The 24,398-nt window shown below is 38.7% G+C and overlaps 1 protein-coding gene across 2 annotated transcripts in view; it reads left to right on the top strand.

Moving 5' to 3' along the window:
- LOC129775166 (uncharacterized) overlaps positions 1–24,398 on the top strand; it is a 366,981-nt gene that overhangs the window by 94,623 nt on the left and 247,960 nt on the right. The window contains exon 2 of one of the 2 annotated variants that reach the window (XM_055779543.1): positions 23,241–23,273. The exons of the other annotated variant lie outside the window; for it this stretch is intronic. The gene's annotated coding sequence lies outside the window, so the exon portion shown is untranslated. The remainder of the gene's footprint in view (positions 1–23,240; positions 23,274–24,398) is intronic. 2 annotated transcript variants of the gene reach the window in all.

Raw genomic sequence — 24,398 nt, 5'->3', positions numbered from 1 at the left:
AAGAGAAAGAGAAAGAGAAAGAGAAAGAGAAAGAGAAAGAGAAAGGAGAAAAGAGGAAAGAGAAAGAGAAAGAGAAAGAGGAAAGAGAAGAGAAAGAGAAAGAGAAAGAGAAAGAGAGAGAAGAGAAAGAAAGAGAAAGAGAAAGAGAAAGAGAAAGAGAAAGAGAAGAGAAAGAGAAGAGAAAGAGAAGAGAAAGAGAAAGAGAAAAGAGAAAAGGAGGAAAGAGAAAGAAGAGAAAGAAGAAAGAGAAAGAGAAAGAGAAAGAGAAAGAGAAAGAGAAAGAGAAAGAGAAAGAGAAAGAGAAAGAGAAAAGAGAAAGAGAAAGAGAAAGAGAAAGAGAAAGAGAGAAAGAGAAAGAGAGAGAAAGAGAAAAGAGAAGAGAAAGAGAAAAGAGAAAGAGAAAGAGAAGAAGAGGAAAGAGAAAGAGAAAGAGAAAGAGAAAGAGAAAGGTACATTCCCTCGGATTCGTGTCATTATTATCGAAATAGCGTGTGCTTGCCAGAATGACCCGTGAAACAAATAAAGTCCTCTCTATGTAGTGTTTTTCTGTGATAGCAGCGAGAATAAATGAAAGCGATAAGCGAGCAACAATAAAATTTTGCTCTCTTTATTCTTAGACGGGGGCCCGTATGTGCTATGGTATTGAGTGTATCAGTTAGGTTGCAGTGAAAATATCCCAGAGATGGAAGAGATACCGAGAGAAGTAGTATGTCGTGTACACATGCATCGAATTTGTGTTTCATATCGGTTTGCCAGTAATAGATAGAGAAAGATGATGTCTTAGCTAAGAATTGAATGTATTTGTGTAGAAATTTTGTTTTCAGTTGTACTCAGTATTTGCACACGAGGATTTCTATTTTTCATCTCTGTTTTTCAAGTATACATCACTATCCTTTCAAACCTATCTATTTAAAATACAGTAGAACCTTGATTATCCGCGAGCGGATGATCCGCAGTGCTAATTATTCGCGATGGCGAGCTTCACAATAATTCTATGTATCTTCCCGAAAACTGTCATTGAGTGGTAGGACCTTACTCTTTTGTTTTAGGAAGATAACCCTTAGGTTTCTCAAAAATAACGGGATGCAGCGTACGCGTGATAAATAACAAAAGATTTCGCCGACTCGTGTGATTCTAGAGGAGTTCTCTGTGTTTCCTTCTCAGGTTTCCCAAACATAACTCTCCGCCGTTATCGTCGCGTGGTCGATGATTCGCGTTTACATAATCACATTGAATCGAATTTGGGAAGAAATACCAGAGACAGGTTTTTTGAGTGGTTTAAAAAATCTTCGGTAATTTTGCAAATATTGCAGTAAGTTCAATTGTATGTAAGAAAATTGTTTAGCCTTAGTTTAGTTACGTGTAGTATTTTTTTAACCGATCAATCAAAGCTTTGAGTAGAGGAGAACTTCATCGCAAATGTACCAAAAGTTCAAAGTGCTATGCGTATCTTTGGAATTAACGATTTGTTACTTTCGTTCTGGTGCGTTAAATTTTTTGAATCATTTGGACCTGAATCATTTATTCATCGACTTCAATTTTGCAAGAACACTCAGAAGAAAAAAGCTGTTAAAATCGACAAAACTGTTACCAATTCTGAACAAAATATTGCAATTCTTCACTTTATCTTATCTGCATGAGTAATTTTGTGTAGAATACATACCTTCTAGCACACCTTTACTGTCGTTCTACGCATAGTTGTTCCATGTTCCAAAATCAGCAACTGAGAAAAACGCAATCGAAGTTTTCTCGCAAATTTGTCTACCAAAGGCTTTAAGCATTTCAATTTAGCAATACACCGGGTTTTTTTATAAGCACTATACTATTGTTTAATGAAATGTGATGAGATCCCCTCACTGAATCAATCATGCTTGATTAGGGGTTTAAAAATTCATGGTGAGCCTGTTATGCCTAGAATATCAACATGGGACGATTGAACTTGATGTTGTTTTTTGATACACAATATTTTTTTTGGTGTTTTTCCGAAAGATTATGCATAGAGACATCGTTTTATGAAGAAATGAGTGATCTGCAACACCTTCGCAGAATATAAATCTCATTGTTATTAGGCATTCACTAACGAGGTGTACACGTGATTTGGTAAACTTTTTCTTATTTGTTTGGGAATTAGTTCGTTCTTCTAAACCTGAAATGAGTGCATTAGCCCTGCTGAAAGTGTAACATGAAATTCTTGTACTTGAACCGATGTATTCGATATTGATCTACAAAAAATACATGGTGGGACAGTTATGAATAGAATATCAACATGGGTCAATGGTTCGAGAACTCGCGAGCTGATCGGACAAGTTTGAGAATCGATCCGATAACGGTGTTTTTTTTTCACGCAGATTTATATTGTGCTTTTTTCATCAGCGCTTGCGAGTGAAGCGAGCTCAATAAAAAGTGGTGCACGATCGAGACGCTGAGGATCCAGTTCAGATCAACACACATTCATCACACGCTACACAGCAGCGGCAAGTAGAAGTTTATTTTTCTATTGTTCCATTTATCATTCCTTCAACCTCCTGTGTACGATTTACAGCATTGTCCAACATTGTATTTACCAAATCGGCAAGCGTTGGCATTAGGGGTGTACAATTTTCTTACATTACCGTTTAACTTTTGTTGAAACTTTTTTTCATTTTTGAATTTATACAATAAAAAATTTAAATAAATATAATTTATATATACCTTGAATACAAATATAATTTATTTACTCATTTATTTTTTTCTATTTTTTTATTATTATTCTATACTTTTCACATCGAACAGGTGACTAATTTATTATCATGGCTGAGGGCGGGGAGGATCCCCCCTTCACGTCATTAAATGTTTCTGATGCTGACCCACCTCCTGAAGAGCAGGAGGATGAAGCAGACGTTGAGGAGGAAAATTCTGTGTATGAAGTAGAAAGTTCTGAAGATGAGGAAATTGATGAAAAACATGATTTTCGTCTAAAGGAATACCCGGAGGGATTCAAAGGTCCATTCATTGTATACTTTAGACGAAAATCAAAACCTCTTAATGTCATTCGCATCTCAAAAGAACTAACGCAGAAATTTTCCAAAGTTACTGAAATTACTCGGATGGGGCCAGACAAATTACGAGTTGTCGTCTCTTGCAGGACCCAAGCGAATGCAATAACGCGCTGTGATCTCTTTTCGATTGAGTATCGCGTATACGTACCCTGTTGCAACGTTGAAATAGACGGTGTAATGTACGAAAAGGGTTTGACTCGAAAAGAGATACTCGATGGTGTCGGTCGCTTCAAGAACTCCTCACTTAAAAGTGTGAAGATTCTTGAATGCGATCGACTGAAGTCTGTGTCACTTAAAAATGACAAACGAGTTCTCAATCGGACAAACTCTTTTCGTGTGACATTTGAGGGTTCCGCTCTTCCAAACTACGTTGCAATAGGTGCACTTCGTTTACCTGTTCGGTTGTTTGTACCCCGGGTAATGAAATGCAACAAATGCATGCAACTTGGTCACACGGCCGCCTATTGTTGCAATAAACAACGTTGCGCAGATTGTGGAGAGAGTCATGATGGGATTTCTTGCGCAAAAGAGCGCAAGTGTCTTCATTGCGACGAGGCTCCACATGATCTTTCTCAATGCCCGGTGTACATACAACGAGGGGAAAAACTCAAGCGTTCCTTAAAGGAACGTTCCAAGCGGACTTATGCAGAAATGCTTAAGAGTTCCGCTTCAACGACTCAGGACAATCCCTACTCCATTCTGCAGAACGACGAGCCTGTTGCTGACGCTCCCAATGCAGGAAGTTCCGGTACATCGCAGGGTGCCATTAGGAAAAGAAAAATTACTTCTTTTCCATCACTCCCCAGAAAGAAGACCGAAACTTCCCAAATTGGAATGAAACCTCGTATCGAACGTGCTGAGAATAGACCGAAGCAAGTACCTCCTGGTTTAAGCGGTTCTTCTACGCACCAGGGGTCCTCAGCACTTCCCGGAGCAGAGCCCAACACGTCTGTTCCTTTTTCGCGGTCGAGGCAACAGCCACAATCTGGCTTGCTTGCGCTTTCTGACCTGGTGGACAATATTTTAAATGCTTTAAATATAAATGACCCTCTTAAAAGCATAGTATTATGTTTGCTCCCGATTGTGAGAACATTTTTGAAAGAAAAATGTGGTTTTTTAGCAGCGTTCATTTCCCTCGATGCCTGATTCAGTGCAAGAGGTCAAGGATTTGACCACTGTAATACAGTGGAATTGCAGAAGCATCATCCCTAAACTAGATCAATTTAAATTTTTAATTCATAGTTCTAACTGTGATGTATTTTCCCTCTGTGAAACATGGCTTTCTTCAGCCGACGAACTGAATTTCCACGATTTCAACATTATTCGCCTCGATCGAAATGACTCGTTTGGTGGCGTACTATTGGGGATCAAAAAATGTCACTCCTTCTATAGAGTCACTCTCCCATCGATGACAGGCATTGAAGTTGTCGCTTGCCAGACACAAATCAATGGCAAAGACCTCTGCATTGCCTCGATATATATTCCTCCAAGAACTATGGTTGGCCGCCATCAGTTTTTTGATATCATCGAGGCACTGCCGGAGCCGCGGCTAATCTTAGGTGACCTCAACTCCCATGGAACAGTATGGGGTTCGCTCTACGATGACAACCGTGCCACTTTGATTTATGATCTGTGCGACGACTTCAAATTGACAGTTTTGAATACTGGGGAAGCAACTAGAATAGCCAACCCCCCTGCACGGGCAAGTATGCTAGACATATCACTTTGCTCTTCTTCGTTATCCCTGGATTGCACGTGGAAGGTAATCCAAGATCCCCACGGTAGTGATCACCTACCAATAATTTTATCGATCGCCAATGAATCAGGTTCTCGTGAGTCAGTCGATATTGCGTATGACCTCACGAAAAATATTGACTGGAGAAAATTGGCAGAAATAATATCTGAAGCACTTGTTTCAATGCATGAACTTCTTCCACTCGAAGAGTATAACTTTATATCGAGTTTGATTTACGAAAGCGCACTTCAAGCTCAAAAGAAACGTGTTCCTGCTACCACTTTCCGACGTCGTCCTCCATCACTTTGGTGGGACAAGGAGTGTTCAAAGGTCTACCTTGAAAAATTATCCGCTTTCAAAAAATTCAGGAAAACTGGATTAGTGGAATGGTTTCGAAAGTACCAAGCTCTAGAAGCCAAACTAAAAGGTTTGATTAAAGCAAAAAAGCGTGGATATTGGCGAAAGTTCGTCAATGGTTTGTCAAGGGAGACCGCTATGAGCACTCTTTGGAATACGGCTAGGAGAATGCGTGGCTGGAACCATACAAATGAAAGTGAGGAATACTCTGACCGTTGGATTTTCAAATTTGCAAGAAAGGTTTGTCCCGATTCCGTTCCTGCACAAAGCGTCGTACGCGACATTCCGCTCCAATGCGATTATGAGAATTTTTCGATGGTAGAATTCTCAATTGCCCTCCTCTCATGTAACAATTCAGCTTCGGGGTCGGACAAGATTAAATTCAACTTGTTGAAGAATCTTCCCGACTTGGCAAAACAGCGTTTGCTGAACTTGTTCAACAAGTTTCTGGAGCTGAATATTGTCCCGCATGACTGGAGACAAGTGAGAGTGATAGCCATACGGAAACCCAACAAGCCGGCTTGCGATCACAACTCGTATAGGCCGATTGCAATGTTATCCTGTATTCGCAAATTGTTAGAGAAAATGATTCTACTTCGTTTGGACAAGTGGGTTGAAGCGAACAATTTGCTGTCAAATACGCAGTTTGGCTTCCGCCGAGGTAAAGGGACGAACGATTGTCTGGCGCTGCTATCTTCTGAAATCCAAATCGCATTTGCTCGCAAAGAACAAATGGCTTCCGTTTTCCTCGATATCAAAGGGGCATTTGATTCAGTTTCCATGGAAATTCTCTCAGAGAAACTTCATAATCGTGGACTTTCACCAATTCTGAATAATTTCCTGTACAATTTACTGTCAGAAAAGCACATGTTTTTCAATCATGGCAGCTTGAAATCTTCTCGATACAGTTTTATGGGCCTACCACAAGGCTCCTGCCTAAGCCCCCTCTTGTATAGTTTTTACGTCAATGATATGGATGATTGTCTAACTAGAGATTGCACGCTGAGACAACTTGCAGACGATGGAGTTATTTCCATCACGGGTACTAATCCCGCCGTTCTGCAAAAATCCTTGCAAGATACCCTGAACAACCTGTTCACGTGGGCTCTCAAGCTGGGTATCGAATTCTCTACGGAGAAAACCGAAATGGTCGTTTTTTCTAGGAAGTACGAACCCGCCCAATTCCAGCTTCACCTATCCGGCAAAGCGATCAGGCACTCGATGTTTTTCAAATACCTTGGAGTATATTTTGACTCTAAATGTACCTGGGGAATACACATTGCGTATTTGAAACAGAAATGCCAGCAAAGAATCAATTTTCTCCAAACAATAACCGGAACATGGTGGGGTGCCCATCCAGGATACCTCATTCAGTTATACAAAACAACGATATTATCAGTGTTAGAATATGGCAGTTTTTGCTTCCGATCAGCTGCCAGGATTCATATTCTCAAGCTGGAGAGAATACAATATCGTTGCCTGCGTATAGCCATGGGGTGTTTGCATTCGACACATACGATGAGTCTCGAAGTTTTGGCAGGAGTACCCCCGCTTACTCTTCGGTTCACAGAATTATCCTACAGATTTCTCATCCGTTGCAAGATCATGAATCCATTGGTGATTGATAACTTCGAAAATCTACTCCAACTGATTCCTCAGTCAAGTTTTATGTCTTTATACCATGAGTACCTTACCCACGACGTGCTCCCTTCACCAGGCATCTCCAACCAAGTTTGCTTCTCATACTTTTGCAATTCCTCTGTTATTTTTGATCTGTCCATGCGACAAAAAATCCATGAAATCCCAGATCATCTACGCTCCGATTATATTCCGCCGATATTTTCGGCAGAATATGGGAAAGTTAGATCTGATAAAATGTTCTTTACTGACGGGTCATACATAAACGGGTCCACTGGCTTCGGCATCTTCAATGAAAATTCCAGTGCCTCTTTCAAACTCAAAGATCCTTGTTCCGTGTATGTCGCTGAACTGAGTGCGATATACTACGCACTGGGGATCATTGAAACATTGCCCATCGACCACTATTTTATTTTTTCAGACAGTCTCAGCTCAATAGAGGCAATCCGCTCAATGAAAGTTGATAAACGCTCATCTTATTTCCTAACAAGAATAAGACAACTATTGAGTGTTTTGGTCGAAAAATTATTCAAGATTACCTTAGCATGGGTTCCCTCTCATTGCTCGATTCCGGGGAATGAGAAAGCGGACTCGCTAGCTAAGGTGGGCGCTTTAGAAGGCACACTTTTTGAAAGGCAAATTGCTTATAACGAATTTTTTCACATTCCTCGTCAGTACACGCTCGTAAGTTGGCAGCGCATGTGGAGTGGAGATGAGTTCGGTCGTTGGTTACACACGATTATCCCTAAGGTCTCGACGAGTGCATGGTTCAAGGGATTGAATGTAGGTCGTGATTTCATTCGCGTGATATCTCGGCTTATGTCCAATCACTACAACCTAAACGCGCATCTCTATCGCATTGGGCTCGCAGCAAACAATCTTTGTGATTGTGGCGATGGCTACCACGACATCGAGCATGTTGTCTGGTCGTGTATCCGGTTCCATGCTGCTCGCTCTCAGCTCTCTAGAGCACTGAGAGCACAAGGCAGACAATCGGAGATCCCCGTCCGGGATATCTTAGGTAGCCGTGATCCTGATCTTCTGCTTCATCTATACCTGTTCCTCAGGAACGCCGATGTCAACGTTTAGTGATGTTTCCTTCGTTGTGTCCCCGTTTTATATCCCTCCTATCCGATCGATAAACTTTTACTTAGTCGCGGCAATACATACACACACTCTTTACAGATACACGGGCCAAAGGTTGTACAGTCCACTGATGATTCAACAAGAGCCAAAGGTTGTACCGCTCATGACAACTCTACACGAGCAGATGATTGCGCCGGCTAGTGATCATTCTATCCTGGATTCCTCGAGTCGAAAAAGACGCACCACGCTAGATATGGGGTGCAGACTAGGGGGTCGTTGCTGATTAACGGTCAGCTGTATCCCAATAGGAAGTATCACGTGTCGGGCACACGTACAGAGCATTGGAGACAGCAACATCCGAATTACGAAAACACTTGTAATACTAACCTCGAGCCAACCGCGAGTAATCGGTTACATATTACTAACATAGATAATAAGAAAAATTGTCAAAGTATTGAACTCCCGGTCCCGTGAGGCTAACGCCATATGAGCCTTGATAAAAATATATATTTTGGGAATGGGTCAATTGAGCTTGATGTTGTTTTTTTAAAAACTGGGAACAAACTATATATGTTTTTTTTTGTGTTTTTCCGTAAGATTATGCATATAAACAACGTTTTATGAAGAAAAGTGAAAATCGTCAAAATGTAAAATGAGGCAACTATGTGTAGAACGGCAGTTTAGTAAATGCAAAATCCTTTTGACCTATATGTTCTGTCTATAGAGGTTTGTCCAATTGGAATTCGCATGGACGGCATCGAGATTCATGTTCCGTTTTTGCGAAGTGAAAACAACAATGGATTTTCAGGTTAAATAGGCACATATACAAATATTAATTTTGAACAAAAACCCGTCACACGTGAAGAAATAGCACCAAAAAAATTTACTTTTCATATACGAAGTGGAACAACTTGCAAATAACGTCATAATTATCATTAAATTTTCAACAATTTTACTCTGCTTTTGAGTCTCCTGTTCTCATAGAGAGTTATTCGATTCACACAATTTTGCATGAGGATATTGGGTCTGATCACGAACATCACTGTCACAAACGCTTTCACGTCACTTACACTTCACTTAATCCTTTTGTGTCTATCATCATTGTCACGGACAGTTGCGTGTAAAAATGAACTCCGTGAAGTGAAAGAGTTCATTTCCGTTTATAAGAGACATGTCAGTATAATTTCGGGCGTTTGAACGTTATGTCGGTTGCATATTTTCGGACGTTTGTATGTTATGTGGGTAAAAGTAATAAGTGTATGAGATAATATTCCATTTAATTGAACGTATGTTTTAGAATGACAAGTTTGCGATTACACCTCTATGATTCGGTATATCAATCCAACTATTCGGACTCATTCCATGGATCATTTGCTTGGTGCGTTAGTTTGTTGAATCAAACGCTGGTTCAATGATGAGGAGGAATACTTGGTTGCGTTTGAATAATGTAGTTGTTGAACATATGGGAATGTAATTTTATTTCCTCTTTCTAAAAATTACTCTAGTCATACTTTATCTGACTATCATGAGTTATTAAACTCGATATCTCGCATACTCATGTACTCAGCTCTATCTTACTCGTTTGAATAGTGAGAAGTATTTAGTATAGGTCACCGTTAGAATCATATTTTAAGAACCCTTTTTTACAATTTATATCTTCTAATATCTTCTATATCTCAGGATAAACCCGAATTCATCCATCTCATGATCTGTATAATTTGAGCTACTCCCATATGGGATTCTGAAGTTTAATCCTCTTATCCTTCCCATTCTCGTGTTATTTGATATACGGGACATGAGGTTTGATATAATTTTTTAAACAGCAACTGGTCAGTAGCGTTGGTCAGAAGCACAATTTTCATATGAAACATCTGATGAGTTTCAAGGAATTTGCCAAAAGCAGAAAATGATTCAGATTTTCTTCAGACGGATATCAAAATTATGGAAAAAGAACTAGAGAATAATTTAAAAAAAATTAATTTGACAGCTTTGCAATAATAGATTCATTTTTTCCTAATTCTAAACTATTATTTTATATTCTAAAATATGCTTTCATTAAAAGTATGTCTTGAAAACAATATAGTTGAAAATATATATTACGTAAAACAAAAGATCAATGGCCTTATTTGATGTAGCTATCGTCCTGACCAATTGCGAATGTTTGAATTACAAAAACCAACTCTGCAATGTTGAAAAAACATTACAGATATTATTTTATATTCAAAATATCAACAAATCAGTATTATACATTATCAATCATAATGATCGTTTTGGGCCAGTGGCCTCCATTGCCATTTTATGGGGTTGCAACTCTCTGAAACAAAAATTTCTATTCATTTAGGACAATCGAAATTAGACCTTTCGCCATGTTTCAATCGGTCTACGGGAGCTACATTTTTAGTCCTAAATAACATCCCATAGCGCATTTATCGAGACCAAATAAACCAATTTACATCCTCTGGATACGACAGGATTTCGTTCTAAAAATGCCACCAAGCGGGTAAATTGCTGTTTGTTTATCTTTTCTTTCCTCAAAAGCAAGACAAGATTCAAAATGTTAGCAAAAAAGCTAAATAAATCCGAAATTAAACTTACTCCATTCCGCGTGACTAGCTTTCACCATCTAAAAAACAAGTGACAAATATACTTGTTTTTCCCCGTGACGTGACAGTATCGTGATATTCATAATAACACCGAGTTCGTCAAAGTTGTCACGACGGATGAATTCTTCCGGATTCTACACACACGGTGGCAGCCGTAATAACGTTGTATACAATTCACTTCGTTTTCACCGTGAAGTGACGCTCGTGATCAGGCCCATTGTGCTTTTGTCGTCGTGAATTGGTCAGTTCAACTTGTGCACTTTTTGCTCGGTCATTGCACATTGATTTGTTGCTATTACGATTAATACTACATTAAACATATTTTTTTTTCAGTGAAAATCACAGTGACCTCGGTGAGATTGTAGAACATATTATAGAAAATCAACGTTTTAATTCAATGTGCACTTGCGGATCCGATGATATTTACTTCGAGGATTATGATTTGAATTTGTTGTGCAGGTGCAAAGTCAAATTACCATTAATTGAACAACCAGAACCTTTGTGCTTTTTGTGTTACTGTCAATTATCAGAAGTCAGTTTTTATTAAAATAAGTCTATACTTGGCTTTACTCACCAGCTCGACGACTCTACGAAATTATTATAAGATAAATTCACCACCGAATCGGATTGTGCCGCCCGCGAATGGAGCAAGTGGAGCACAACATTCAAATGGAACACAAAATTATTCAAATATATATTCCAATGGTATGTTAGAAATCGAGAAAGGTTAGCATTGTGCAATTAATCGTGCCACAAATAAAAGGTGTTCGATTCAATTGAATTCGAAAGGTGTTTCATTCATCTACAGGGTTTTCTATTTCGGGCTTCCGAAAGTATACAGCCCTGCGCTGACAACCGTTTGACATAGGCAAATGTTTTTCGAGCATTACGGACGGATTTTGGTCGTCATGGACGGCCTACAGAGCACACAATCGCTAATGTAGTGCGTACATTTGAACAAACTGGATCCGTAGCGGATATTGTGAAACCTGTGCTTCATCGTAATGCTCGTTCGGCCGAAAATATTGCTGCTGTTGCTGCCAGTGTGGAGGATGACCCGAATGTTTCGATTCCACGGCGTGCTCAGCAATTGGGCTTGTCAAACACATCATTGTGGCGAATTTTGCATTTGGACTTGCACCTACATCCATATAAAGTCCAACTGGTACAAAAATTAGAGTGTGGTGACCATGGAATGCGTCGGGCATACGTCGATTGGGTGAACGAACAACAATTTTCGCATCAAATTTTCTTCAGCGATGAGGCACATTTCGAGCTCGGTGGCTATGTGGATACCCAAAATTTCCGTATATGGGGCTCAGAAAATCCACACGTGATTGTTGAGAGGCCATTGCATCCGACAAAAGTCACTGTTTGGTGCGCATTATGGTCTGGTGGAGTCATCGGGCCGTATTTCTTTGAAAATGAGGACGGCGAGACGGTAATTGTGAATGGTGAGCGCTATGGCCGCATGTTAACCGATTTTTTTTTGCCACAAATTGAAGATATGGATACGGATGACATGTGGTTTCAGCAGGACGACGCCACGTGCCACACAACACGACCGAACATGGCCATATTGCGAACGAAATTTGAGGGACGCATAATTTCGCGTTTTGGTGATGCCAATTGGCCGTCTAGATCATGCGATTTGAACCCGCTAGACTTTTTTTTTGTGGGGTTATGCGAAAATCCGTGTCTATGCCAACTCTTCGCAAACTCTTGAACATTTGAAAGACAATATTCGTGAAGTTATGACCGATATACCGCCCCATATGTGCCGAAAAGTCATCGAAAATTACCTGTTCCGGATCAAGGTGTGCAAGGAAGCCCTAGGTGGACATTTGAATGATGTTGTATTTCACACATAATGGCATAAACCAAACTTTAATTTGAAATAAAAGTTGCATCGAAATTTGAATTCTAAGTGTGTTTTATTTCAATTTGTTTGTTATTTCAATTTTTTTTAAAGTTGGAAAATCCTGTACTAATTAGAATTCGAGAGGCATCGTTTGTTATCGATTCCGAACATACAAGAAAAAAAAGTTTCGGCCGAGATGTGATATGACGGGTCTGCTAGTATTTAAAAAAAAAACAAAAAATCTTTAATTTTTTAAAACTCGAAACTTCAAACTTTTTGAAATTACCTTTTTTTCATTTTTTTTATAAATTTTTATTTATTTTCTTTATTTGTACAGTTACATAAGTTTAAAGTAGTCAAATTCTATAAATCTAATTTCAGTTCTAAAGCATATTTACAATTTTGCTTATTCAATAGGATAGGGAATCGATTACTCGCGGATAACTCGAGATTAGTATTTTACAATTTTGTTTGCAATGAATTCAAAAATTAAAAAAATATCTAGGTTCGCATAAAACAATATCATTAAAAATATGTGTGCTAAAACACTTTTGAATAAGAAAAAAATAATTGAAATTCAGTTTATTTTATTTATCTATACAGTTTATTTTATTTATCTATACAGTTTATACAAAATAGTTTTGAAAAAAAAGCGCTTTTAAATGTGGGAACAAACACCAATAATTGCTTTGTTCCGATTGTGCCCCGAAATATAAATTTTTCTTTTCGTAACCATTTGAATAAGCAATCTTACTTGAATCGTGTCATTTTGATTGTGCTAAATGATACTTTCAATTTACCTCAAAAATAATCTTTACTACACCTTATAGAATACACTTCGAACCCATCGAGTTTGTAATTGTTGAACCCAGAGAATAATTCTGAAAATATGTGGGCTCATACTTCTAAGAAAAATCCGTCTATTAGGCTTTATCTTAGGTACACAACTCGCACAACTCGTTTGCTTATGGCGAATCGATGTCGTATTTACTCACTGGTAGCACCACATTCAGGAATACACAACTAAAGTATTGTCAGAAATAATATGTCCTGATAAAGGCACATATTTCAAATGAATATTAATTATCATAGAGCCATGAGAGAAGCCAATGTGATATCCGCAAATCTGTAATATTGGTACCAATACTTTTCTCAGAAAAAACTTCAACCGATCGGTCGGGAAAATATTGACATGAAATAAAAACAGTGAAAGACTTCTTTTTGTGTCTTTTTTTCTAGGAAAGCCAAAATACATCGACCAGAGAATCACAATTGCGAGTACATGACTCCTTAACCTAAAAGGTACTTCATTCCGTAGTACTAGTATCAAATATAACGATCACTAGAATCACACAGTTCATTCAATCTTTATTGATCGGTCACATAAATAATACGCATATGAAGCTAGACGCGCATTTCCAACAATACCCAAATAACTACGGAGAGTCGTAAAACGGACAACATAACCACTATCGCTCCCATTGGTATGCCTTCGGGATTTTCGACAGTCATTTACAAACAGAGGACATATTCCTAATAAATGGGATACCAAGAGACAGTCCCCGATCAGTAATCCACATTAAGCTTTTTCTGCCTACCCAAACAAAGTTCATGCTGTCGAAAAGAATAAATTTGTGTGTTTACTGTTTCCGACAGTACGACTTCGGCCGAACTGGGGACGGCATCTTAAATCAGGGGAAACACACGCGATACATCCGCCTTCATCGGATGTGAACAGAGGAAAACAAAAATTTATTTCTCCGAATAGGCCGAAGTGTTATTTATTCACGTATCTATTCTGGATTGCGTGTGCGAATGTGTCACATTGTGTGGCGGAGAGAAGAACACGAAAAGCCCTCTAGGCCTTTGCTCTACCCGCAGAAGAAGAGAGAGCTATATTTGGATGCAGCAAACGGAACGAATTTATTTTCGAACATTAGTATGATTATGGGTATCTCCACCCTTGGTGAATAGACCCGGCACGAGGACGAGCTGACGTTAGCGTATCGTTTAATCCAGAGTTCTGGGATTAAGTAGATTCAATTTTTAGAGTACGAAATTTAGAATTTGCTTTGATAAAACGTTGCTTTCAGCTAGGGCTGCACGTTTTTTTCGCAATTCAATATTTCAATTTAATTTGTCTCTTTCGGTACAAGTTACTATGTTTCTCCATCAGATTGAATACATGTAAGCGCATGGTGCGCTATGGTAACATATAAGAGCTCTTCATTAATAAATGCGAAAAACACTTTCTCTAACACGAATGATATTCGCTCTTCGTTGCAATTCATTTTACACTTTTCAGAATTGCTCTTATGTTTCAATTGTTTCCCTGATGTGTAGAAAACAATAGAATTTTTCCGCGAGTAGCAATTATTAAAAATGGAACATTATCAGATTTCTAAATCATAGGATCTGTGGAATACATTTTTGTTGAGTCCAAAATATCCTCCGCCAAAGGAACGATATTTCACCGTTGTTGATATGTAACACTGAAGCGCATAAGTAAATGATACAGAAGTGAGCATTGCTCCGAAGCTAAAATGCAAAATGCTTGTTCCTTCGGCTTTGCTTCAAAAGAGCTACATTAAGCATATTTTGTTCACCGTTTGATGTTGCATGACTGCCTTCATGTGAGACAAATTGAGGAAGATAATTGAATTGACATCCAGGATAATGTATTCCCCATATACATATTCACTCGTTCGGTTGAGAGAAACCGGTTGGCACCACGCTTCACAGATGGCACCACATGAGCTCCACATTTTAATTGGAAACTAATTCAATTCATGTGAGAGGGGCAAGTGCGCACACCATGTATTCCCAGCCGGCAACTGAGCTGCATGATATATGCAAATTCAAAATAATTCCCACCAGCTTCACGAAGCTATTTCGTACAATGGGGAAAAATAGTAGATGCGATTTTGGCTTTTCGCACCTTCTGAAGGAAAGGAAGAAAAAACCAGGAAACCATTCCATAGAATATGTGGTCCAGTTCACCATTATTTCCTGCTTCGATGCTGATGCTCGATTTGGCTCGGATGTTCTTCCTATCCTGACTGAGAAGCTATAGACTTTTCTGGGTTAGCGTCACACGTGCTTTTAATGCCATTTATCGATCGTCGTTTAGTGGTTCTGAATTACTTTGCGAATTTTTCATGCAGCCCACCCCTGATGGTGCCTGGTGTGCTCTTGCATTTTTCGTTCATTGATATATCTTTTGTACTTTTATGAAATCCTTTACGAGTGTTATAATATGCTGGTGGGCATGGGGGCCACCTGCTTCAGTACATAGCAGATTTTTTATGACGCTTTGAAATTTAAATATAAGATTGTTATGAAATGGAGTACAGTGTTGTGGGCTTGAATGAACCACACAACTTATAATTATCCACGTAAATTAAAGCAATCCCAAAAATATATATATTAGGTTGCGTTTGAGTTTGCCAATTTAATCCGTATTGCGCAATTTCACACATTATCCAATAAGTTTCATGGATGGAATCTCTGTTGACAGAACCATACGATTTCTCCATACAACTAATCCTACCTTATTCGCTTACTCGATAGTATGCACCACTAGCAAATGCTAGCAATCGTCGTGTTAGGAGTTATTTTTTTCCACACATCAATAGGTGTTTTTTATCTCATCTGGTCTGCTGTTAAACGAAGCGATGTTTATAAGTGGAAATGATCATCCTTGAGACACTGAGGGTTCATCAGGTCACTCATATTCATCACACGCTCAAATTTTGTTTCCATTTGTTCACAATATCTCAGTGCTTTGTTCTACCCTGAGTAATTTAGTGCGATACGTTTCTTAACCTTTAGTTTTTTTTCAGTTAAACAGAATATATTTGACAAAAAGTGTGTGAAAAACGAAATTGAAATATAATATAAAAATATTATATTTCAATTTCGTTTTTCTTTCAAATTTAATGCAGCCGCAGAGAGCTGAGGGTTAAGCTGTATAAAACAACGAAATTATATTATATTACTAGCTAACCCGGCAAACTTCGTCCCGCCTAAAATTTATTTTTCCTTATCACATCAACGTTTTCTTACTAAGCGCACGTTCATAGGTCCAATCGTAGAACTGTTCATTGATTGATCTTCTAATCTACCCTTTAAATTTATTTTTTACTATAAAATTTCAGTACTTCTACCAAAACTCGATATCAGATTATTTTCAGACACAATTCTCGTGCAAGGTTTTTCATTCACTTGCAAATAACATGTTTCTCCGTTACATGGAATAAATGTTTGATACAGAAAATATGATAGAATAAAGACAGCCCTAAATCGGACCATTCCTTTCTCGAGTTTTGCTCTTATCAACTCATTCGGCGATTCGTTTTTATTTATATAGATAGAAGACGATATAGGAGTGCGTTTTATCACATTAAAATCCATTTCCACTTTCGAACCAAGATCAATTTCGTTAGCGCAAACATCAAATGGGCTTGTCAATATGTAATTGTAAAACATATGCGAATTGAATTTTTCGAATTTTCCCATTTTCCTTCAGAGTTTTTCGAAAATTTTCAATTGTCGTGTTTGGTTGAAGTATGTGTATTATTTTTATGGGACTCCCTCTCCATTCCAGAGGAGGGAGAGGTGTCGTACCATCATAGAAACATTTCTCCTACCCAAAACCCTCACATCCCAAATTTGGCTCCGTTTGCCTGATTGATTTCCGATTAATGCAGCCCCCAACATAGGGGCACCATTGAAACATTTATTGTCTCCTGAAACCTCCATATACCAAATTTGGTTCCTTTAGCTTGAATATTTCTTGAGTAATGCAAAAATTTGTGTTTCTTTTGTATGGCAGCCTCCTCTTAGAGAGAGGGGGAAGAATGTTTAACCACTATAGAAACATTGATTGTACCCTAAAACCGACACATGTCAACTTTGGCTTCGTTTGTTTGATTAATTCCCGAGTAATACACAGATTTGTGTTTCATTCGTATGGCAGCCCCCCCTTAGAGAGGAGGAGGAGTGTCTAACCACCAGAGAAATTTTCATTGCACCCGAAAACCTCTACATGCCAAACTTGGTTTCGCTTGCTTGATTAATTCCCGAGTAATGCAGGAATTTGTGTTTTATTTTTATGGCAGCCCACCCTTAGAGAGGGAGGAGGTATACCTAACCACCATAGAAACATTTATTGCGTCCTAAAACTTCCACATGTGGTTTCGTTTGCTTGATTAATTCCCGAGCAATGCAGAAATTTGTGTTTCATTTGTATGGCAGCTCCCCCCTCCCCCCCTTAGAGAGGGGGGGAGGAGTGTCTAATCACCATAGAAACATTTAATGCGTCCTAAAACTTCCACATGTCAACTGTGGTTTCGTTTGTTTGATTAATACCCGAGTAATGCATAAATTTGTGTTTCATTCGTATGGCAGCGCCCCCTTAGAGAGGTGGGAGGAGTGTCTAACCACCATAGAAATATTTATTGCACCCGAAAACCTCTACATTCCAAATTTGGTTTCGTCTGCTTGATTAATTCCCGAGTAATGCAGAAATTTGTTTTTCATTTGTATGGCAGCCCCCCCTTAGGGAGGGCGGAGGGGTCTTGAACTATCATAAGAACCTTCCCCGACCCCAAAAACCCCTACATACCAATTTTCATGACGATCGGTTCAGTAGTTTCCGAGTCCATAAGAATCTGATAGACAAGCAGACAGACAGACAGAAATCCATTTTTATATATATAGATTACAGTAACTATAATATAAATGTTTATGCTTGCATATAGTCATGAAATGTTTGCATTTGGTAAATACAATGAATCTCGAAGTACATAGCAACCGCGACGACAGCAGCCGCAGCGGAACAAAATTTTCAACATCAGTTTTCAATCGAAGAAAAAAGCTCTCATTGCAATAAAATACCTTCTTCACATCCGACCCTAAGCGTGCTGCACTTTGACGCTAGGATCAGCAAAGTCATCAATAAGCTCGAAACACTCATAAATCCACACAAACTCTCTCCCGACAATCTGACCGCTGATCCCTGTCTAGAGTGACATAGTAAAAATTGAAGAGAGAATGATTTAGATTTCAATTTTTTACTATTCATTCGCATTTAGTCTTGAAATAGGTCAACATAACCCAAACTTTTAACCTTGATAATGGCCATTCTGGACGCCCTCGTCACCGCTGCCGACTGATTGCTAAGTGAATGATTGCCGAAGTACAATTACTGTTGAAAATCCACAGAAACGACAGAGCAAAATAATTTATATCTGTCGCTAAATGCAACGTGACATATACGGAATGGACTCTCACATCAGCAGAGAGAAACCGCAAACATATTCGTAGTGTAGTGCCTTAAAGGATGTGTCACATCAAATTGCATCACGGAAAAAACGCTGTAGAAATTTAATTTTTAGGAATTATATCTTCAGCTTTCGCTTATAATCAGATAAGAGTGTATAGATCACGTTGGCCATGCTTCACTGTCAATTTTTCGTAAATTTGGAAAAATGTCGTCGAACGAAAAAGAGCGTCGTGAATTAATCCTGCGCACTCATTTCGAGAATCCGGAGTTGTCACATCGGGACATCGGTAAGATGCTGGGAATCGTCCAATCCATGGTCAGCAGAGTACTAAAACGATACTTCGAGAACCTAACCATCGACCGGAAGGTGAAGAACGGCAAAAATGGATGCTCCGTCAGTGAAAAAGATCACAAGCGCGTAGTTAAGCAGTTTAGACGTGATCCGAGAAGTTCGGTCCGGGATGTCGCCAATAAGCTGAATTTGTCAAGTTCATTCGTCCAGCGGACCAAGCACCGGGAGGGCCTGCGTACATACAGAAGGCTCCTAACCGCGATGAAAGGCAAAACATGGTGGGGAAAACGCGAGCCCAGAAGCTGTACACCGAAATACTGACGAAGCCGCATTGCCTGGTAATGGACGACGAAACCTACGTCAAAGCGGACTTTCGTCAGCTGCCGGGCCTGTTGTTCTTCTCCGCAGAGGACAAATTCAGCGTTCCGGAGGAGATTCGCAAGCAGAAACTATCCAAGTTTGCCAAAAAGTACATGGTGTGGCAAGCGATCTGCTCTTGCGGAAAGCGGAGCGCCCCCTTCGTGATGACCGGCACGGTAAACGGGCAGGTTTACCTTAAGGAGTGCCTACAGAAGCGCTTACTACCACTATTGAAGCAGCACGAGGGCCCGACCATCTTCTGGCCGGATCTCGCTTCGTGCCATTATTCAAAGGACGTGTTGGAGTGGTACGAAGCCAACGGGGTCACCTTCGTGCCAAAGGAAATGAACCCGCCCAACGCGCTGGAGCTTCGCCCAATAGAGAAATAATGGGCGATTATGAAGCAGGCCCTCCGGAAGAACCCAAAAGTTGTCAAATCGGAGGCGGACTTCAAGAGAAAATGGATTTCTGTTCAAAAAAAAAACTACAACCTGACGTTGTACAAAACCTTATGGACGGGGTAAAGAGGAAGGTGCGAGCATACGGGCTTGGGCTCGAAGTATGAATAAAAAGAAAATGCCAAAAGTTGTTTAATAGTTTTTATTTTACTGTCTAAAATTTTCAAAAGGATCGGTCTACTAGGCGAATTTCTACAGTGTTTTTTCCGTGATGCAATTTGATGTGACACACCCTTTATTCTGTTCAAAAACCCGCTTATTGCACAGAATGCTTCCACTGAGTGGCCTGAGCAGTCGGGTTAGCAGTAATATACCCAAATTAACTCTTAGCTTTAATATCTAGACAGCTTATCGATGTCTAGAGTGCAACTACAAATCGGAACTAAAGAGTAAATCTATTTATACTTCTTGCTCGATGTAACGTGACATCGAAGAAAGAAACTATACCATGTAAGCTAATGCCCGAAATGCATGCAAAAATGTTACTTGTTGCATTGTGGGAGAAATTAATCGGAAAAACCTACCTAGAGTAGAAGTACATTGTAACCGTCTGCGAACCCTTTTTTGTTGAGGGATTAAAAAACCAGGTGGCTTTTGCGCCACTCTCCGAAGAGAGACCACCCGCCCAGCTATGGTAGAGCCCCCTCAATAAAATGGTCCCGAACGGTTCAGGTCTTCGAGACTGCCGCCTTCGGACAACGAAAACTTTCGACGTCTGGTTGCACCAGAATGGTCGACACCTCTATAACCAATTCTTCGAAAACACCGCGGACAAACACCGAAGTTGGAGTTTCCAAAGGACTAAACGAATAATTTGGAAGACGGACGAACGAATCACGACTTTCTGAATGAATTTCACTTTAAATTTTCAAACCTTTCTATTCGCTTTACATTTTCACTCTAACGTCTTTCTTAACCCTATTCTCTTCTCTCCTTTCCCCCTCTTATGATCATGGCCATGTCACACACATACCTACGCGCAGGGTTTTACCCCATCTACTGAATCCGGATTCGTTTCAGGACCTCAGGAAGTGCTGTGGTACGGGTGGTTTTTCTTCTAAATGTACGGTGTGTATGGCGCACACCGCGGGATACTGCGGATACACCGAGTATCGGTCGGACGTTCGGTTTGGCTCCCGTCCGTTTCGCCGTGGTTGGGGACTCACCCGGTATTCAAACGAATCAATTTGTCCAGCAGCAAGGTCCTGGATAAGCCGTCTGATGAACAGGCTATCCTGTTCACAACGAGGTTATATTAAAAGCTTGATTATTCAGGAGAGAAGAGATTATGTTTCCTCTTTACCTTTGCTAATTTTACACCGTAATATAATAAAACGGAACACTATATTTTTACACCTTTAAATAATGCCTATTTTTTTAAAAAAAAGGGAACAAAGAAAAAATATAGAATCTATTGTATTCACTGATTCGAACTCCGTCCTACCGAAAACGAGATAGGCACCTAGGCACGTTCCGTCAACCGACCGCTTCACAAACGAAATGGCCGAGAAACCCCAAATTCGGTTTTATCAGACCTCTGAGTATGCCAAGTGGCTGCAATTAGAATTCGCCCGTAGTACCCATTATAATATAACAGACATTCTCTGGAATTCAGAGCCCTCTGTAAGCGAGTCTGTTCCAACCATCGCCATATTCAAAGACCACCCTAAATTGGGAACTCTTCATCTTTTATAGCGTGTTTTGAATTTTGATTTTTTTTTTATAATTCGTTTATCCTGAACACATTTTTTCCACCAAACGTTACAACATATTAAATAGTAGTACATGGTACCAATTATAGTAATACAAATGAGTTTTTTGTTAGTTCGAAAAATAGTTCGTACTAACTTTCTTATTCAAGTGCGTTCACTTTTGCATCTGTAACGTCTTGTCACGGTCGCCATGTAACGTTCACAACCGCGCACTGTAACGATCAAACGCAGGGGTATTCATAAAATGAAAAAAAAGTATAATGTTTGTACTATACTTTTTATTAATTTCTATGACAGATGATTTGTACTACTGTTTCTTGAAAAACCTTTATTATATTACATTAGCATGTGTTTTTGTTGTCAGTTCGTTCTCAAATCAAACAAAATACAGGTCGGACTCGATTATCCGGAGACTCGATATGCCAGAGGCTCGATGATCCGTAATTCGATTATCCGGAGTATTTTCGATTATTTTCGATTTTTTTAATTTTTAGATCAGAAATTTTGAATAATTTGTTAACATGCTTCATAAATTTGATCATGTGAAAAAAAATTTACGTAGCTAGGTAGAGGAGGGGGTTGGAATATGGGTTGTTCTATACAATTAGTTTCGATTATCCGCAGTAGATTTATATACGTAGAAATTTTCAGATTCAAATGAATACTTTGAATTAATATTTAAACATACCAAATATGACAAATTAAAGAAACGCGGATGTAGCTAGGATGAGCAGGGTCCGTTTAATATGTCTGAATCTGGTTATCCCTAATATTTGCTTCAAAAAACATAAACTCAAATGAAAATATTAATTCAATAATCATAAATTATATAATCATTCGAAAAATCATGGACGTAGTAAGGAAAAAAAAGTTTGGGTTGGAGTGTTGAAATTGTTCCAAAGAATACAAAATCACTAATTTTTAAACCGCTTGGATAGTCCAAGATGTTTTTTTTTGGATTCTCAAAAGATGTCTAATTAACATCTTCAAATATTATCGAGGAGTAAAATAAATAAAACTTGTTAGGCAAATTATTATTTTATTAATTATAATTCAATTTATAACTATTTATTATTTATTTTTTTTCATGTGCATCAGAGTGCTAATGAAAATGGTCACCTCAAATCTATGAAAGGGACTTCTCTTACCGACAACGGGATATCGGCATTTTCCATGACTTGACGATGGAATCAGCCGGTACCTCTTCCCAAACCTCGGCTACCCAAAACATAGCATCTGTCTCCGCCCAGATAGTTTCAGAGCAGAGTTTCAAAGTAGTAGATGAGTTAGAGTAGACTGGCTACCCGAAGATTCAGATATGATTCGAAGGCGATCTGGCGTAGTGGTAACATCCATACCTCTCACGCAGAGATCACGAGTTCAATTCTCATTCCCGACATTCTTCCAAAAATGGAAGTAAAAGTGACGAATCAACCGAAATGTGCTGAAAGTCACTATAATAGAGAAAAAATAAATTCAGATATGAGATATGATGAGATCGAATATAGACAAACTAGCTTGATCTATACTGATCGATGGTTTATTTGCGACTGACTTGTTCTTGACATTTCGTGCCCTATTTATATGGTTGGTCCCATAGTCATCTGAATAGCCTATAATTGCGATTGATTTTCTGGTCGGATTCCTTCTCGAATGTTCGCTATAAACAATACGCTTTGTATAGCGGGTTCGTTTCCATGCGTTTCCTATTCCAATTGGGATGTTATTGTTTACATGATTGTTTAGATTGTTGTGTTGTCTTCAAAAATGAGTTGTGTCGTCCAATTATGTGTAATAAAGAATTATCTTTTCAGGTGATAGTTTGGGTATCCGTCGACAATTTAAGGGTAAGTGACAATAAATATGAGAAGATGCGGCTTTTGGATCGATTGTTGCTGCTGCGGTTGCTGTTATTTTTTTGTGTTTTTAGTGTTCAGTGTTTTGTTGTAGTAATTTTTCGATGTTTTGTATACATTCTTATGTGCTGAATAAAGTTTTTTATGAAAATAAATAATATGTTTGTTTTGATGTTTTCCGTCTGGGCCGTAACGGCATCCTTGATGTTGATTCGCTTAACCATGTTATCTAACTCTCCTTGGCGTCCAAAAAGCTCACGCATGAGCTTTTGCTTGTAGCTGGACTTGACCATTTGAATAATATTTTGATTCACGGGTTGTAACAAGGCAATGAATATTGTTTTACGATTTTCAAAACATAACTCCTTTCCCCAGGACAATTTCAATATATAAATAAATCAGTGCAAATCATAGTTATTTTCCTTTTTTTATTTTTTTTTTATTTTATTTTTTTATGATCGATTATCCGGACTGAAAAAAAACAATACTCCGGATAATCGATTGAAATTCGACCCCGTTCCTGATCACTGATTGGTCTGAAATTTGGAACAAAACTTTAATTCTACTGTCATTATAAAACTGCGTATTCCATGATCTTGAAGAATACAGTTTGGCCGCCGCTAAAACATGGCTAAATGGCTTGACTTGGAGAATACACCACATTATGAACAACATAATTTCGAAAAGGACGCCGCCATCAAATGGTTGACTTTATATTTTTTGCAATTCCCTCAATATTGATATCAAATGAAATGATTTGACTAATAGAATACAGTACATCATCAAAATATTCCGAAGAAAGCTAGGTAAGAAATAAAAATAAAAAAATAGTTGAATGGTTTTATTGTAGAGAAGTATACTAATGATACAGATAATTTACTAAAAACAAGAATATAAAAATAAGTATAATAACTTTTTAAGTTCAACGGTTCAATGTTCTGAAAGCTAGAAAATAATTAGGCAAGCAGCAGTTAGTAGTTATCACATCCGTTCCTTCATTAATCTAGGGCAATAAAGTTTATTATATTTTTTGTTCTCCAAGTCAAGCCATTCAGCCATTTTTTGTTTCAGATAACCAGAAGAGCTGAAATCGTTTGCGCAATTTTTTTTAACCGT

The sequence above is a fragment of the Toxorhynchites rutilus genome, chromosome 3 (genome assembly GCF_029784135.1).
Source record: "Toxorhynchites rutilus septentrionalis strain SRP chromosome 3, ASM2978413v1, whole genome shotgun sequence".
Lineage (NCBI taxonomy): Eukaryota > Metazoa > Arthropoda > Insecta > Diptera > Culicidae > Toxorhynchites > Toxorhynchites rutilus.
Note: the sequence above shows the minus strand (reverse complement) of the source record. Positions and strands in the feature narration are given on the sequence as shown.